Here is a 17,097-nt window from a genome sequence, read left to right as displayed (position 1 = left end):
ATGCTAGCCTGCCCTTTGATCCTTACCCATAAGCTCTCGACTCACTCTTCATCCACCCCTAGGCACAGCTCAATACATTCCAGTTGCTCTCTCACATAAAGAGCAACTCCACCACCTCGCTTTCCTGGCCTGTCTTTCCTAAAAAGCACGTAGCCGTCCATGACAGCACTCCAGTCATGTGGGCTATTCCACCATGTCTCTGTAATGGCAATGAGATCATGGCCCTGCGACCGCACACGTATCTCTAGTTCTTCCTGTTTGTTCCCCAAGCTGCGTGTATTGGTGTACAGGCATTTCAGAGAGGTGATCGAGCATGCAGGTTTCCCAGGAGGGATACCAGAGGATCCTCCATAGCCACATCCCATGCGCACTTCCCTGGCTGCATTCACCTGTTGGAGGCATCCTGACTTGAGCAGTCTTTTGCCAACTACCCTGTCACTATAACTCTCCCCTTCCCCCATCTTTCCTAGTTTAAAGCCCTCCTTACCAGGTTGGCCAATCCTTCTGTTTTACCTTGAATTAAAGTGTTCCCCTAATGGGTAATTTGAACAGTGGCTACATTACAGTGTCAAGTGTAAAACCTTTAATGGAGAGAAATTGTCTCAACTGATCTAGTTGTCAGTAGGGAGGGGAAGTAGAAAACTATGTAAAATTTAGTCAGAAGCTGAAAGGTTTTGCCCTTCTTCAAAAGAATAAAATAATATAGCATTGAATAATGGTTTTGATTCCAGTTTTAAATTAGAAATTCAATTTGTTCGTATGAGCTCCCTACTCCATTTCTTACTACCCTCTCAATTCTTCTGGGTGACATTGACAGATAAAGCAGAATTTGCAAGATTGAAATATGTAGAATTTTCTTAAAGTTAGACTGAAACATGTCTAGAATGATGTATATAATGTATATTGCTTTTATTAATAAGTGCCAAGTATCCAAGTGCAGGTTAATTAAGTTTTATGCTTAGAGATGTGTTAAATACAGCTGCCAAAAGCATTCTATCCATAATTAGTGTTACCTGTTGTAGGACTTGACATATGGAATTGTTAAGCTAACTGAATACAGGATTGTGTTATGATTACACCAACACAGTGAAAACAGAATTGGTAGAACAAAAGATACTGTTCAAATAAGTGATTTATGTAATTTGGAACCACTCTCAGAAAATGGCATATGCTATACAAGTGCTACTTAATAATTCATAGTTATGTTTAAATTGGGATTTCTTTGCTCTGTTAAAAAAAATGTTCTGGGTTCATCACCGTACCCGAGAGTGGTGGTGGTGAAGAGTTGGGTCCTTATTTAGCTTATGAAAAACTGGGCAAAATGTCAGTTTCATAACTTAGCTTTAACAAACAATATGTCTCCTCAAAAGATAACTAAATAAAATATATTATCTTATTCTGAAATGATCTTTTAAAGAAAAAAGCTGTCTTTTACTCATAATTATCAAAATATATCTGCATTATGACCTGAATACCTGTCTAAAAGACTTAGAGGTCTGATCTGGTGAGAACCATGTGCTTGAAAGTTCTATTTTTCTGTAGCTTCATGAGAGTGTTAGTCATGAAGCAGGATATATTCAATATACTTCAAGAACTTGTGTGTATATATATATATAGTCACATCTGATAGTACATATACTTTATGCATATGAAATGCAATTCTTTGGAACAGCAAGCAATTCAAGATGTTTTTCTCAAGAGAAAAAGAATCCAGGTTTTCACCTTTCTTATTCTGCGTATTCTATATGGGCAGAGTTCCCTAAGAGTGGATTAATCTGTATAAGCCAAGCAAAAAAGTTGAAAAGTACATTGTAAATATTACAATATTCTATAAATGTTACAATAAACTAAATACTTGACATGCAGTGGAAAAGCTACTGAACATAGGGTACTTATATTTGCAATTAAATTAGCTTTAAGAGGTTTACTGTTTTGTAAACTGGAATTGTAAATTGTAAACTATATTCTGTAAACTGCAAACTATATACTCATTGGAAAGTTAAGTAGAAACTGTAGATTCATAACATCTTTGAATCAGAAAGACCTACTGGCCTGTATGAAAATGAAAGTAGTTATAGGGAAGATTCTAGTGGAATTGTTTTGTTCAGTTCATTTTGCAGAAAAAGTTTGAAGGAAGAATGAGGCTGATCTTTTGTTTCTAAGGCACTGAAAACTCCCACTGACTTCAGTGACAGCTCTGAATTTGCCATGTTTTGAATATACATATAGTTCTAAGACACCCTAGTCAAATTAGCAGAAATGGTTTCAAGCATTATCTCTGTGTGTCCAAATTTATCTATGGATCTTTTAGAATAATGCCTTGTTCACAGGTTCACAGGACTTCATGTTCCCTTGTTACTCAGATACTTAAGAATCACATTCTTGCATTTGGTAATGCTTATATTGACTGTATTCTTTCTCTCTTCCACTGTGTAGGAGTTTCATCCTTTCTTCATTGTCTAAAATTTCCAATCTAAAAAAACACCTTTTAAAAATATGYAGAAAATACGATTAAATCTGAGATATTTCTTATCAAAGACTTTAAAAATTTATTATAGTTTTACAGTTTTATATTATTTTTTAAAGTTCCCTCATCTTAGTTCCTGCATGATAATTCCAGTTATCATCACTTCCAAAGGGGGTTTCATCATTACTTCACTGTCCTTATCACTTTCATCCTACTATACCTTAGTGGCTTTATTATCATTAGAACAAAAGAATAGCCATACTCTGTCAGACCAAAGGTCCATCTACATAAGCGATTCACCTCTGACAGCAGTCCACAGTGGATATGTAGTGAATACATGAGGAACAATACACAGGACCACATTCACTGACCCTCTAAGTACTCTCCAAGCATCCAATCATCAGTCATTCTCAGGCCTTTCTTGAGCCAAAACTGGTCTTTTGTAAATTTTTGTAAAGGACTTATGTTTACATTTATATTTATATTTATATGGATTCCCTGCACGTGTAGTCCATAATAACTGTTTTCATGTTAACACRAAGGAAACGTCACTGGGTCAAATTCCAGATGATGTAAAATAGCATTCAATGACAGTATGCTCATTTATACTTCCAAAGGATCTAGTCTATTCTATCTAGTTGAAATTGCATCAGGAATTGCAGAATCTTTTTTGTTCAAAGGGATATCAGCTAAATAGCTAGGTGAATTGCTTTTGGATATTGATGAGAGCCTATCTACGTTTTTATTCAAAACATGTTTTCTCCAAAAGCCTAGTAGGTGCTGTATATACCCATTTGTAACAGCCTAGAAGTGACCTGAAAGGGAAGACTGTGCTTTACAGAATAAGCGGTGAGAGTGTTCTTGAAGAACAGATGAAAAGGCTTAGAAGGGAATTCCTGGGTAATACAGGGTATGTCTGTAAGGCCCAGTACAGGCAATTGCAAGCAAGCTCTGTCAATAAAAAAATAATTTGGAGCCTTAGGAAAAGGATATTGATTTTTCCTCTTGGCATAAGAATACTCAGAGTAAGTTTTTTCTCATCTACTCCAAAGTGATATGCAAGCAGACTGTTACAACAAAGAAAGAGCTGTGTTACACAAGAATTTAGTAACCATGATGTACTTGACTGTGTTAGTCAGTGTGAATATGAAGTCTTGCTCCAGACTGCAAAAAAGCCAGAAACTGATGCCTTTAATTTCCTGAGAGTTGTGACAAACACCAGCCTGAACATTACTTACCTTTTAGGAGGGCTTGCCAGCTCTTGCCAACCTTTCTGTTGGCTTGCCCACAGCTTGCTATGTTACTCTGAGTGCTGAGAGTAGCCAGCAGGGAATCACAGAACGGGCACACACATTGCGGGAGGAAAAAGGCTTCATTGATGAGATTCTTTTTCAAGTTTTAACGAAGTTCCAGGTGGTCAGTCAAAATACTGCAGTTTGTGTCAGTCCCATTTTGCTTAAAGCAGATGTGTGTTAATTGCAGTAAACAAGCCAGAAGGTTTTTTTACATTGTATCTTCATGTACTTTACAATTTGCTTTGGAAACATTTGTGGATAGTGCCTTTGCTCCCTGATGTGAAGTAAATTCTCCCTTTGCCTCATTTTCTTCACATGGCAGAAAGCTGTCCTCCTAACATCTATAATAAATGCTTCCTTTTCAGTGACATCCCCATTGCTCCTTGTTTTATTGCTAATATCCAGTGTGCTTGGTTTTATCCCTCATGTAAATTACTAGCCATTAGATATTGAAAATATTGTTGCTGTAGGCTAAGTGTATTTCTTTTAATCTTGATGGTAATTTCCTGGTTAAATATTTTAAATAAATACATTTAAATAAATAACTTTGTACAAGTCATGTTAATTAATCATATCAGTTTAGTAGTACATCTGGATACTTCAGTGATTTCTGACTCTACATTTGGCCCCTATATTTTATTTCTCTTTTTCTTCTGAATTTAATTATTTGATCTCTAGAAAATATTTATATATTTTCTAACATGGTCAGGGATAATTAGAATCCAATTATTAAGAACTTCAAAGAAAATGCAAAGAGAATTTTGACATGCAGAACTGAGCTAGATATTTGGGAGTTAGTTTATCCTTGCCATTTAATTTTCTTTAGCAAACTTCCTTGGTAGTCAAAGGAGTAGAGCATTAATTTCTGCAGTGGTATGAAAAGGAAAAAATAAGATGTAGAGGCTTTGATTATATGTGAAGCAAATTATTAGTAATGATATTTAGATGCTGTAGTAACATGTGACAAGAGAGTACAGGAGAGAACAAGCAGACTCTGAGGTTATTGTGCAAGATATGTGGATTTTAGGCAGGCTGCAATGAATGTGCAAATTATATCCACATTTATATATATATCCAAACATAAAAAAAGTGAGGAGTGGATGGAGCTAAATCTGTACTCCGCCTGGCTTCTTTTATTGCTCATGAAGAGTGATACACCATCCTTTGCTTCAAAAAAATATATCATCATATTGTGTTTACTGGTCTGGCCATAGGTGCACTAAAAGGAATTTTCTTCAATTGATATCATATAAGAATTGTATAAGGTATTTTATAAAGGAAGCAGTCACAAACCAAAGTTAGTGCTAGCAAACCACTAACTTGAATAAGCATTATGAAGCTGATTAGTGGTTATACTGAATCATGTTTGTGCAATTATAAAGACAGGTAATGTCCACATGTAGAAAATCCTCAAGCCATTTAAAGAATAAGCTAGGATGTCATATATTACATAGCTATATATTTGAATATTATTGCTGTGGTAATAAAAGAATAAAACTGGAGGGTGGAGAGAAAAGAAAACATTAGATTATGTTAAATAAGTTTACCTGAAGGACAAACACTCCTATTCCATTCAATTTAAATTAAATACAGAAAGAAGACTTTCAACGTGGGCAAATCTATAACAATTACAGAGCCATAAGCATCGATTTCTTTGTTTTTGTCTTAATGAATGCCTCCCATTATCCATTTTGACCTGAACAGCTAGCCGAATTTTGGAGTCTTACCCATTTTGAAATAAAAAGAAGAAACAATTGGAATCATTTATCTTTGTGATTTTATTTTATATAAGTATTTGCAAAGTGCTTCATATTAGAATGGGCAGAGAAGAACAACTAGGAGGAGATACTAGACAATTTTGGGACAGTTCTCTTGCTCAAAGACTCCATGTTTCCCTTCTCAGCATTCTCATCCAAAACCTCTTTCTTTAGGCTTTTCCTCAAGCCACGCTTTGGTAATTATACAAGCTGTGGTGAAGGTTCCTTTTTTCTCTTTTATGGTCCTGTCTTTCTTCCTTCTTCTCTCTCTTAAAAACATCCTTTAATTTAGGACCATATTCTTCTGTGAATCATTTCTATACAATTTGATGCCACCTGTAATGTAGAATTTTATTGCTGAAAATCTATAGTCCGCCATATATGCATTTTTATGGTATCATTAAAATGCAAAGTGAATTGATAGAAGTACAGATTCTTTCAAATCTCATCATTATTTCTTTAAAGTTCCTGTTCATTGGATTCTCTGCATTATTTATAGAATTGATTATACAGCAACACTCATATTTCAGAGTTCTAGAGCATTTTCAACACAGAACTAGACTTTCAGGGGATATAAATACATGAGAGAAAGAAAAATGATCTATACATACAGTTTGATGTTCAAGTTCTTAGACTGAGAACACACATTTTTAAAGTCATTTTTTAAACTTCTTTTATATTTTAACTTTTTTTTATTTGTATGTTTGGAGTCTAATTTGGCAAAGAAGAATATGTGTTCTTTGTAATCACGTATTTTATTCAGCCACTTAAGTGCATGTTTAAGTTCTATTATTATCAATGAATATACTGATTAAYTTAAGAGTGTAGAATACTGTTTTTCTTGGTGGCAATCTACAGGCACTGAGCAATGACAGGGAGCCCCCTAACCCAACAATCACCAAGCTAGATTTGAAACCAGAAGTAGTGTAAAGCTATTGAGTGCAGCACTTCAGTAAAGCACAAGATATAATCTGAGTGTTAAGTGTGGCAGTGTTAGTTTCGGATATGGGCTAACATGTCTACACAATGTGGCCCTATGCTCTGTGGGTATTTTAGCACACTTCTTCAGAACGGTGTAAGGAATCCTTGCATAGCACATCATTGTGCAGAAAAAATATTTCCTTGGAGAATGAAATTTGCACCAATTGAATTTCTAGTGTGAGCTCCTCTAGTTTCAGAATGTTTTAAAGACAGAACTGTGGCAAAAAGTCACATTTTATGCCAATAAGTGTTTCATCTGTTAAAAATAAAGACAAACTGGTTTGACACTATATATGTCCTTGGGTAAAGCAACTGTAGCACAAATGCTTTTATAATATCCAGGACATTCCTGAAACAAAGAGAATTCATTTCAATTTATGTCAGTATTCACCGAAACTTGTTTTGATGATTCCTTGCAGACCTTCATTAACTTAGGTTTAGGTCAAAGGAAGTTAAATTGGTTTTATTCAAAGACCTAGCTGTTGTAGAAGTTTGTTTTCTCACTGATTCCAGTGACATTTACAAACTTTTAAATGATCAGAAGACATTTGAAGAATAGAATATGAGTGTTATTGTATTTGTGGCCTTGGCACCGAGGACATCAGAAAGGATAGAGTGAATTATTGTTTTGAGGGAGATGATGACATTTTATGTTGCTTTTTTATTTTATCTTGTATTGTTTGGTGATAATGGAGATCACCTCTGATTATATTTTCTGTTCTGTTTGAGTATGATTGAACTCTTCATGTTTTTAAGGTTGACCTGCAAAATGAGAAGTGTTTGCTACTTTGAAAGATTATAGGCCTATGCTGAAGTGTTTTCTTTATAGTCTTGTTTTACATTTTTAAGAAAAAAATACAAACCCTAAAATTTCCACGGAAATTCTATGGATATCTGTATTTCATCTTTCGATGCATATTAACCTGTGTGATTCTGGCTCTGTTTTGTAAACTGTGTAGTCACACCACAGCCTACTACTGTAATGTGTGATGGTTTTGTGTCATGCTCTGTGCTGCCCCACAGTCGGCCTGGCTTGCGTCTACTCTGTGCCAGGTAGCCAGCTTCACTAGGCCTCTGCCTTCCCAAGCCTCCCCTAGAACTACCTACTATGAACTTCCTTTCCTTCTCTTGGCTGGCAGTGCTCCTCCTTCCTCCCAGCAAGGTGATGGAGCATAGCTGAGCTGGAGAACCTGTGATGGTATCAGCAGCAGTTTATGGGTCCTGGGCTGGGAGTAGTTGAGGGATAGATTTTCACTAGAGTAGTACCAAATAGCAGTGGAGAAAGAAAGAGTTTACATCAGTTTGTTTTGCTGTCTTCATCTTGTGATGAAGTGCCCAGAGGCCAGTGGCATTTCCCTAAAGCAAGGGATCAGGAAGGAAAGACAGAGACCCAGACTGATCCACAAACCTTCAAACACATGCTGACCTTTCTCTGGAAAGTTTAATAGTATTCTAGTTACACGTGGTATTGTGACAAGCAAACCTCTAAGCCATGCAAGATGAGTAAACTTCAGAGGTTACTGTGGTGAACTTATTCCATTAAATGAATCCAACACAGTTTTTGGCTAAATAACATGTTGCTAAAGATAACATTGTAAGCATAGTAGCATTGCTAAGGATAGCGTTGTAAGCATCATAGTAAGCAGTATCTGGGAAAAAAGGGTTTATCATTAGCATAAAGGTGTCAAGCTGTTGCTCTAACCAAAGCAGTAAATTCACTGATATGGTAGAGGACTAAAATGGTTGGAGCATTTGATGACATCTCCTGCGAGATAGGAGGAGCTCTAAATAGGGAAGCTCTAAATAGAAGGCAGGCTAGAGCTTTAAAAATAAATGAGGCAAGATTTGTAAGGAGATCTATTTTATTAGATCATCTGATATAGATAAAAAAAAGAGACTTGGAGGAGAAACTTTTTTTTCTGGGTCACTTTTCTACTTTGATAGGATAGATATTTATAACAAATATATTGATTAGACTAGACAGCAGTTGCATCTGAAAGAAGCTATATTTCACTTTTCTTAAAAATTATGAAGGTAATTGCTTCTCAGATTCCCAGGGTTTGGTTATCGTTTTTTAGATAAATAGCTAAAATGCAAAGAATTACCTGTATTTCTAGACTACTTTCAGGATTTCTTTCTTCAGTTGTGCAGTACTGTAGATATATGTTTGTTGACTGACCAAAACCCCAACATTACAATTTCTCAAACTAATAATTTTGCTTCTGAAGTGAACTTCAACCATTGTTGTTCACCGATTTTCTGGCTTACTGGACAGTTTAAGTTGCTCTCTATAATTCTGAAAAGGTTTTATTTCCCCTCATTCTTTTTGCCTCCAGAAGTAGACTGTCCAGATATTACAAAACTGGTAAGCATGAAATCTATAGAAAACTAGTAAGCATGAAATCTATAGAAAAGCTTAATATATAGAATAGAAAATTTCTGCCAGAGATGAAAAGGTGAAATAAAATATTTACTTTTATCATAAATTACATTTAAGTATGAATGCAAAGGCTTTTCCCTTTTTCTAATAAGTAAGTTTTATAYAACCATGGCATTAATAGAAGTGACTTTTTGTAATAGAGAGAGACTGTTTTTCAGATTCTATATGCCTGTAGATAACYGAACAGATGGACAACTGTACTGCTATTATTTAACAAGAATGTGGATACACTAATATTAATTAGAAGCAGATGTTAAGCTGTCTCTTGCCATAATCTGCCTTTGACGATAGCCGTGGAACAGTTCAGAATATGGTGTCATAATCTTACAAAGCTTTGCTTACAGTATTATTTATTTTTAAAGATCAAATTACTTTTGGTAAAATACATTTAAAACCAACTAAGCCATATCTTCAAAGTGATTTAAAGTCAGAGACTTCTTTCCCATTAATTTTCCATGAAACAGCCTCAGTGGATAAATTATTTTGAGTTGGGATTTAGGCTTCTAAGTAACTTGTTACTTGATCAAACTTTTAATTAAGTAAACTGTTCTCTTTATAATTCATATTGAATAATTTCCTGCAGCAGTATTTTACAGGTGAAAATGTATGGATTGCTGATTTACTGAATAAGAAATAAAATATGAAAAAAATGAGTTGTAAAAAGGTTTTAATTTATTGCTTTTTAATTTCACTGGAGGATGCTCTTATTTTTGTTCTGTTTCCAACTTCTCTTAAAAGTATTATTTTATGAACCATTGACATACATGCTGTCACTCTCTTAAACTGTAAAAGTCTTTTTAAGAATTGTAGGATATTCTAAATGGAATATAAAACTACTCCAGTACGGGCTTTATGGTTTTTATTAAAATGACAAAAAAGTACAATTTTAGTAAAAATATCACTAATATTAAAAAAAGTCCAGAGGGAAAAACCCTGAAAATACGAAAGTTGGAGTAAGTCTAGTAAACTCCTGAAAAAGACCTTGTTTTTTTTTTAAACTTAGGTATAGATGTAACTTTCACATGTGCATGGAATTTGTACATAGAATAAATTGGATTGGAAACATTTTAGAAATGATTTTAGGAGTAAAGGAAAAAGATATTTCACAGAGATACAGGACACCAGTGTTGTTCCAATGCTATGTAAACAGAGTTATTTGTCCTGAGTCCTCTGTCTCCTTCATTGATTCTTCCTAGCCTGCTCAGTGGCACTGGGTATTTTCTTGCATTAGGTTAAAAAGGAAAAAGGAAATAATGTCAGCCATCACATTAAATTTTTTAGCAACTCATGCCTGTTAAATGTAAAGCCTTCTGATCCATGGTCAAGTGAGGAATGTTCTGGTCCCTATGTCTTATTTAACGTAAAGATAATTTTGATTCTACAGGATATATTGTCTTAGCTAAAATACAAGTACACCAAATGTTCAGAACACAGCTAATTAAATAGGCAGCTATTTTATAAYGTGATTAGTTCATCCCACTCGATCTACCATTATCCAAATAGTTCAGTTCTTGAACTATATAGGATCCAATTTTGCACAACACTATTCTTTAGTCATCCATATATATTGAGATAATGGGACTATTTGCAGAACTAGAAACTACTCAATGCTTGGAGAGCTATCTCTTCATGCAATGATCGTATTTTCCCCCTGTTCTTTTTATCATATGAGCTACATTTCTGATAAATATTTGCTTTTAATTATAAAATTTATTTACTTCAAGGATTATAAACATCTGTTTGTAATGCCAGTAAACAGTTATAGTTCCAAAAGGACTTGACAAAAATTTCTCTGGAATGACTCTTGGTGACATCTGAAGTTTATCATTTTTGTGACAGTCCCCCCAAAAAGAACACAAGTTGCCATTGACAGGGAAAGCTCTAGCTGTTTCTGTAAATTTTATATACATTTTTTTCATAAGGCTCTTGAGGGATATTTGAAGTGGCTAGCGTCATATCTTTCCAGTTATAGAAAGAAACTTAAAAGTTCATTCCTTTTTTCAACCTAATTTTGTATTGCCAATGTAGGACTTACTCAGTCCTTGTATAAAAAATATATATACATAGTAGATCTGTAKTTTTTTCAGAGATCTGCCAATTCTTTATGTAATCCCCTACTGGGAATAAAGTTAGTTTAAACTGCCTCCAGTTTTTATCACTTTGTAAATGTCAGATTTATAGAGTGTATGCAGAGTTTTATACAGAGATGTGAAAGATTTAAGTTGTGTTATATAGTAATTCTTGCATATTTCAGTCTTGGTTTTTTTCCTACTTAAAAATTCTMTATATTTCAGTCTTTCTGTTTTTTTCTATTTCTTCTTTCATCTTTAGACATCACTTCTACTTGTTGAAGGCAAAAATTGCATATATGCACCATTCTGCACTATCCATATCTTAATCAAGTTTAATAAAATCATAGGATAATTCAGGTTGGAAGGGATCTCAGAAGATCTCTAGTCTGGCTCCTGCTCAAAGCAGGGTCAGCTATGAGATCAGACCAGGTTACTCAGGGCTTTTACCTGATTGTGTCTTAAAAGTCCTGGGATGGGGTCTGCACAGGCTCTCTGGGTGACCTAATCCAATGCTTTACTGTCTTCACTGTGAAAAAGCTTTCTTTAGATCAGTCAGGACCTCTCTTGTTTCAGTGGCTCAGTGCTTGATAACAATGTGTACTTTGCAAGTGTCCAAAACCCATAGCTTGTGACTTTTTGGTCATGCCATGTTGAAAATATATATTTGCATTTCATCTTATATATACACATTTAGCACAGTACCAGCCCACTAATGAAATCTGTGTACCTAGCTTATCCTGTGGTCCCTCACTTCAAAAGAATCTACATGAATTTAATGACACACTCAGATATATATTTGGAACCAGTAAATTCCAAGCATGTACTGCAGAGTCCATGATGAAAAATTGCAATAAAAATAAGATCTTTTATTTCTTGTGGAAATCATTATTTTAATAATAGCGAGATTTAATTTAATTGCATTAATTCTGTAATTGCAAAACTGCCTGGAGACTTGAAAAACTGTCTTTATTAGTTGAAATAAATTTAGATGTATTACTAAATTTAGTGCTGGAAAACTAGGCAAGTAGGACRTTATTTTGACAAAGAAATCCTAAATAAAACACTGAACTGTATCACTTAAAAGACTGTATATAACCTTTTTAGTTGCTAATATTGCACAGTAATGCAAATGGAATAGACTTTTTTTAAAAAATTATTTCTCAAATTTTCTCTCTGTACAAATTGGAGCACAAGTAGTGGCAACATCGAATATATTTTCCTTTTTTTTCTTGATGTGTTTATTACTGTAAAGTGTGATCACTCACACATTTACAGAAACAAGACTTTGCTTTCATAGAAAGATGGGGCTTCCACTTCTGAGTGGAATTTAAAAGCAAATAAAAATCATCATCTACTTTTTGTATTTGCTTTATTTTCTAAATATATCTTTATCTATTATATACTTTATATACCATTTGCTGTTAATTTACTGATAATTGTATAGATATTTTTTGTAGTGAAACAACGTAACTCAAATGTGCAGACACTGTAAATGGTTGGTGCAATGTATAACCTATAATATAATGAGCTAATGGATTCAAATTAATCACTGAACTAGCCAGAAAAAGAGACAAAGGACCTGGGAGGAAGGACGGATGGTGAACAATACCATAAAACTGTCTGCCTTAGCTTTCGTGCTGAAAAGGCCATGGAAGAGTGAGCAAAAATATTCAGGTGGTAATATTCTAGATGGTTGTTTTTCTTTGAGGAACTTGTTTTTTTCTGTTGATATTTTTATATCATTGTGAATTAAGGTGTTTCAGATAGCACAATGGTTTTGGTTTTTTGTTATTTCAGACAAACACATCCTTACTCTTAATGTGGTTTTATTTGTAAACAGAAAAAATAGTACTGGATACCTTGCCTTAGTTTAATTTCAAAATACAATCTGAAATACAGCAAGTGCCTCAAGAAATACATATTTAAATATAAAATACCCCCGATGCAAAAATGCTGCTTCTTAACAACTTTTCAGTTCATGGCATGCTCAAGTACCTGAAATAAGGTGGTAAACATAGCATGGTACAGAGTTTATGGTCCTGGATATAGAAGACAAAGAAAGAGGGATTGACCTCTAAAGTTAAGACCTGCTTGCAAGCCTGTTCTCCTCTTTGTCGTGACATTTAGAAACCCACTTCATCCTGCAAAACAGACACTGTCTCAAAGAACAACATAGGCTTATTTTAGAAAAGGACTTTATGTAATGGGATTTTGTGGGGGGGAGGGAGGGTATTTTTCTTTGAGAACGAGTTAAAGGTAGCCATTCTAGTTAAGTTTTAAAATTACAAAAAAAAACTGTTTCGTGTTTCTACTGAAATGCCAGTGGATGAGGAATTACTTACTTTTGTAATAATGTCATTTGCAGGAGGATGGGTTGTACTGAAAACTTGTGAAAACTTGCTGTAAAACACTGGTCTTATTGCTATCAGTATCATGTAGAAAATATGATGCTTYTTTATGCTGCACCTCAGCAGCAAACATGTTTTATTCTTCCCTTTGTTGTCCATCTCTGTCCTCTAATAAATATCATTAGGAAGGCAGAAAACTCTTTTGCTTTTCTTCTCATTTTCTGAGCCTTCAAATTGGTTTTGCCCTGGGCAAAACTTTCTCCTGCTTAGTATCTGTCTAACCTACTGTGCTATCAAAATACCAAAGAATAAAGTGCAGTTGGGGTCAAGAAAGTAAAACATAACCACTTATTTGGCTGTGTGTTCCTTGTGTCTTCTTATGTCCTATCTACATATGTTTTCATGTCAACACTGCACATCTAATGCAATTTGGTTCAAGGGCTAATATTCTATTCTCATTCACATATCTAATTCTCAGCTAAGTTTTAGTTGTTGGGTCTTTCATTACCGATGCAATAAGATGTAAGTCAGTCAGAAGGACTACAACTTGATTAAAAAATTTTAGGATACTGTCTGTAACCGTGGAAGTTAGAAAAACATTGTCTTTAAACTTTTAGCACAGCCAATCTGAAGTTATATTTGCAAGCAAATAAAGGAGTCCATGATGTTATATAGTCTCAATTTCCTCTCACTATGGATTAATATCTCAGCTTAAGGAGAGCTAATTTGATCTTTCTGATCAATGAATTTCAGCAATGCTCAAGAGAAGCCTCATTTTTTTCATCCGTATCCCAAATGAACAGTTTGCACATTGGTAATGTCCAAACTGCACCAAGGAAGTGGTTTTAAAGGGGGCACAGCTATTACAAAGCTACTATGCTTTTGCTGGCATAGTCTCCAAACTCCATAGGAAAAAATTTCACCTGGTAAAATGATCATGTTTTACTGATGTTAAGTGAATTTGTATTAGAGGCTTTTGCAGGCTCAGCTGTATCAGGGAGGATTCACGTCTCATGTGTATAGTTTTGTGGGTAAATGTCTGCCGTATAGACAGAATTCACTACTTTCTTAAGGTTATCTAGAAATTAATCATTTTCATTTCACTTCTAACAAAATATTTGAGGAGGTTGGTTAAAACAGGAACTTAAATGTCTGCTTTTGGCACACCGTTAGCAAACACCACATTGTCTTACAAGAAGAGAATTATGAGTGATTTATTGAAAACACAAATCAGACTACTAATAATTGGTGGTTAAAATAACATAATTTAATTTCTTCTTACTTATTTAGAGTCACAAGGAAGAGGACCTTGATACACACTAAAGTAATTAGCAGCAAAGCCGTGATCGCTTCTGTATTATCAGGTRTGAGGCACTGTTAATTAACTGAAACAACTGTGAAATGATGCCTAGATAAGTACTTTTTTACTAGACTTGGTTGTTTTTAATATTCAGAGAATGCTGCAAATGTTTGTTTAAACATGAATTGTGTAAGATATTTATGTTTAAAAGGACATTGGCASCTTATTTGGGCTTTAAAATTGTACTTTCTTTAAAGGGATATATTGTTGCAGTGGTATTTCCATAAATATGATGTACTAATATACATACTATTGTATCATTATAACTCATGGACTGGAAACACTATAAAGAAGTATATGTTCCCTTTATCTATGATGATTTCTATACAGATACTTACTATGGAACAGAAGTCGTATGTATATGAGTTCAAGATGTCTCTTGAGATGAATTGTCATTCTTACTGCTTACAGTTGCCTGCAGATACTTAACAGGAGGAAATAATTCATATTAAATCATTTCTCTCTTGTCTGAAATTCAGTTTAGATTTATTGAAAGATAAAGTGTTAGAAATCACATTTTTCCTTTATCACCCATATTCCTGAGCAAATTATGAATATGCATATAATTGCTGAATTGTTTAAAGAATCTAGCTCAGCCATTTCCGAAGAACTAGTACCAGAATCAGTTGCTGCTTGGAAAATATTCGGGACTTACCTGATGGGCTATGCATTTCTTTTCTTTCCTATGCCTAGAGAAGGAAATGGAGAAGGAAGCATGGAGAAGGAAATTCCCATCTTTCCAGTGGAAAGAAAGGGGCAGAAAGAGGATCAAGATAGCTCTTTTTTTTTAATCATTTGCAGTTCGAAAATGTGACTTGAGAACTTATTGAACAATTAAACACATCTCATACAGAAGGTGTTTCTCTCCCCTGATATGAAGAATAGAAAAAAAAAATTGTAAGGTTCTCTTCATTTCTTATATGAACTTTATAGTGCTGGCACTCTGTCAGTGGCTCAAGGCATAGACCTCTCTGCCACAGATTTTTTTTCCAAATTATAAGATCATAGGAATATTTCAGATCAGAAGGGCCTTGGGAGGTCATCTAGTCCAGTTTCTAACTCAAAACAGGGTCAGCTTTACCAACTCATTTCTTGAAAACTTCTCAGGATGGAGAATGCACAGTCCTGCTGGGCAGTCTGTTCCTACGTTTGACTGTCCCAACAGTGAAAAAGTTTGTCCTTATATCTGGTTAGAATTGCTCATCTTTCCATTTTTGCCCACTGTCTCTCGTCCTCCCACCATGCGCCACTGTAAAGAGACTGACTTGGTCTTCTTGACGATCTCCTTGGAGGCATTGCAGGGCTGCTGTTAGGCCCCCCAGGCCGTCCTTTCTTCAGGTTGAACAAGCCCAAGCCCATTGAACAAGGCCCCTCAGCCTCTCTGCAAAGGGCTCCAGACCCCAACCATCTYGGTAGCCCTCTGCTGAGCTGACTCCAGTTTATCAGTGTCTTTCTTGTACTAAGGCTGGGGGGCAAAACTGGGTGCAGTGCTCTAGATGTAGTCTCAGAAGTGCTGAGTAAGAGGCGGATAATCACTTCCCTCGAGGTACTGGCTGTGCTCCTGTTGCTACAGCCCATTTGCTCTTGGCCTTCACTGCTGCCAGGGCATGCTGCTGGCTCACGCTCGGCTTGCTGCCAGCCAGGACCCCCAGGTCCTTTTCAGCAGAGCTGCTCCCCAGSCAGYCAGTYCCCAGCTTGTATTGCTGCAAGGGGTTCATCCTTCCCAAGTGCAGGGCTGTGCACTGGTCCTTATTGAATTTCATAAGGTTCCTGTTGGCCCATTCCTCCAGCCTGTCCTCTGAAAGGCAGCCCTGCCCTCAAGTGTGTCAACTGGTCCCCCCAGTCTGGTGTCACCTGTGAACTTGATGAGAGTGCACTTGGTCACCTCCTCCATGTCATTGATAAATATATTAAAAAGGACAAGTCCYATTATAGAACTGTGTGGTTCTCCACTTGTTGCAGGCATCCAAGGAGAGCACAACCCATTAACCTCTACCTTGTAAGCCCGATCATCCAAACAGTTTTTGACCCATGTATGTGTCTTAGCTTGGGTACAAGAATATTGTGGGAGGCAGTGTCAAAAGCCTTGCTAAAGTCAAGATAAATTACATCCACTGCCCTCCCCTCATCCACGAATTTGGTTACCATCCTTTATAGTAGAGGGTTATATTTATACAAAATAAGAATTACAAGAACTTAACTTACATTGCAAAGTTAAGCACTCAGAAGTTAGTAAATGCTAAATTGATGGTTGTCTGTACAACCTTAATTTGATCATTTGCATGTATGCATTACTATCTCTAATTATATAGTCTCATACTATTTTTTTGACAAGGCTCCGCCTCATTTAGTGCATGGGTTGAAAGCACAAAGTAGA

The sequence above is a fragment of the Apteryx rowi genome, unplaced genomic scaffold, assembly GCF_003343035.1.
Source record: "Apteryx rowi isolate R43461 unplaced genomic scaffold, aptRow1 scaffold_59, whole genome shotgun sequence".
In the NCBI taxonomy this organism is placed as follows: domain Eukaryota; kingdom Metazoa; phylum Chordata; class Aves; order Apterygiformes; family Apterygidae; genus Apteryx; species Apteryx rowi.
This window is presented reverse-complemented; position numbering follows the sequence as displayed.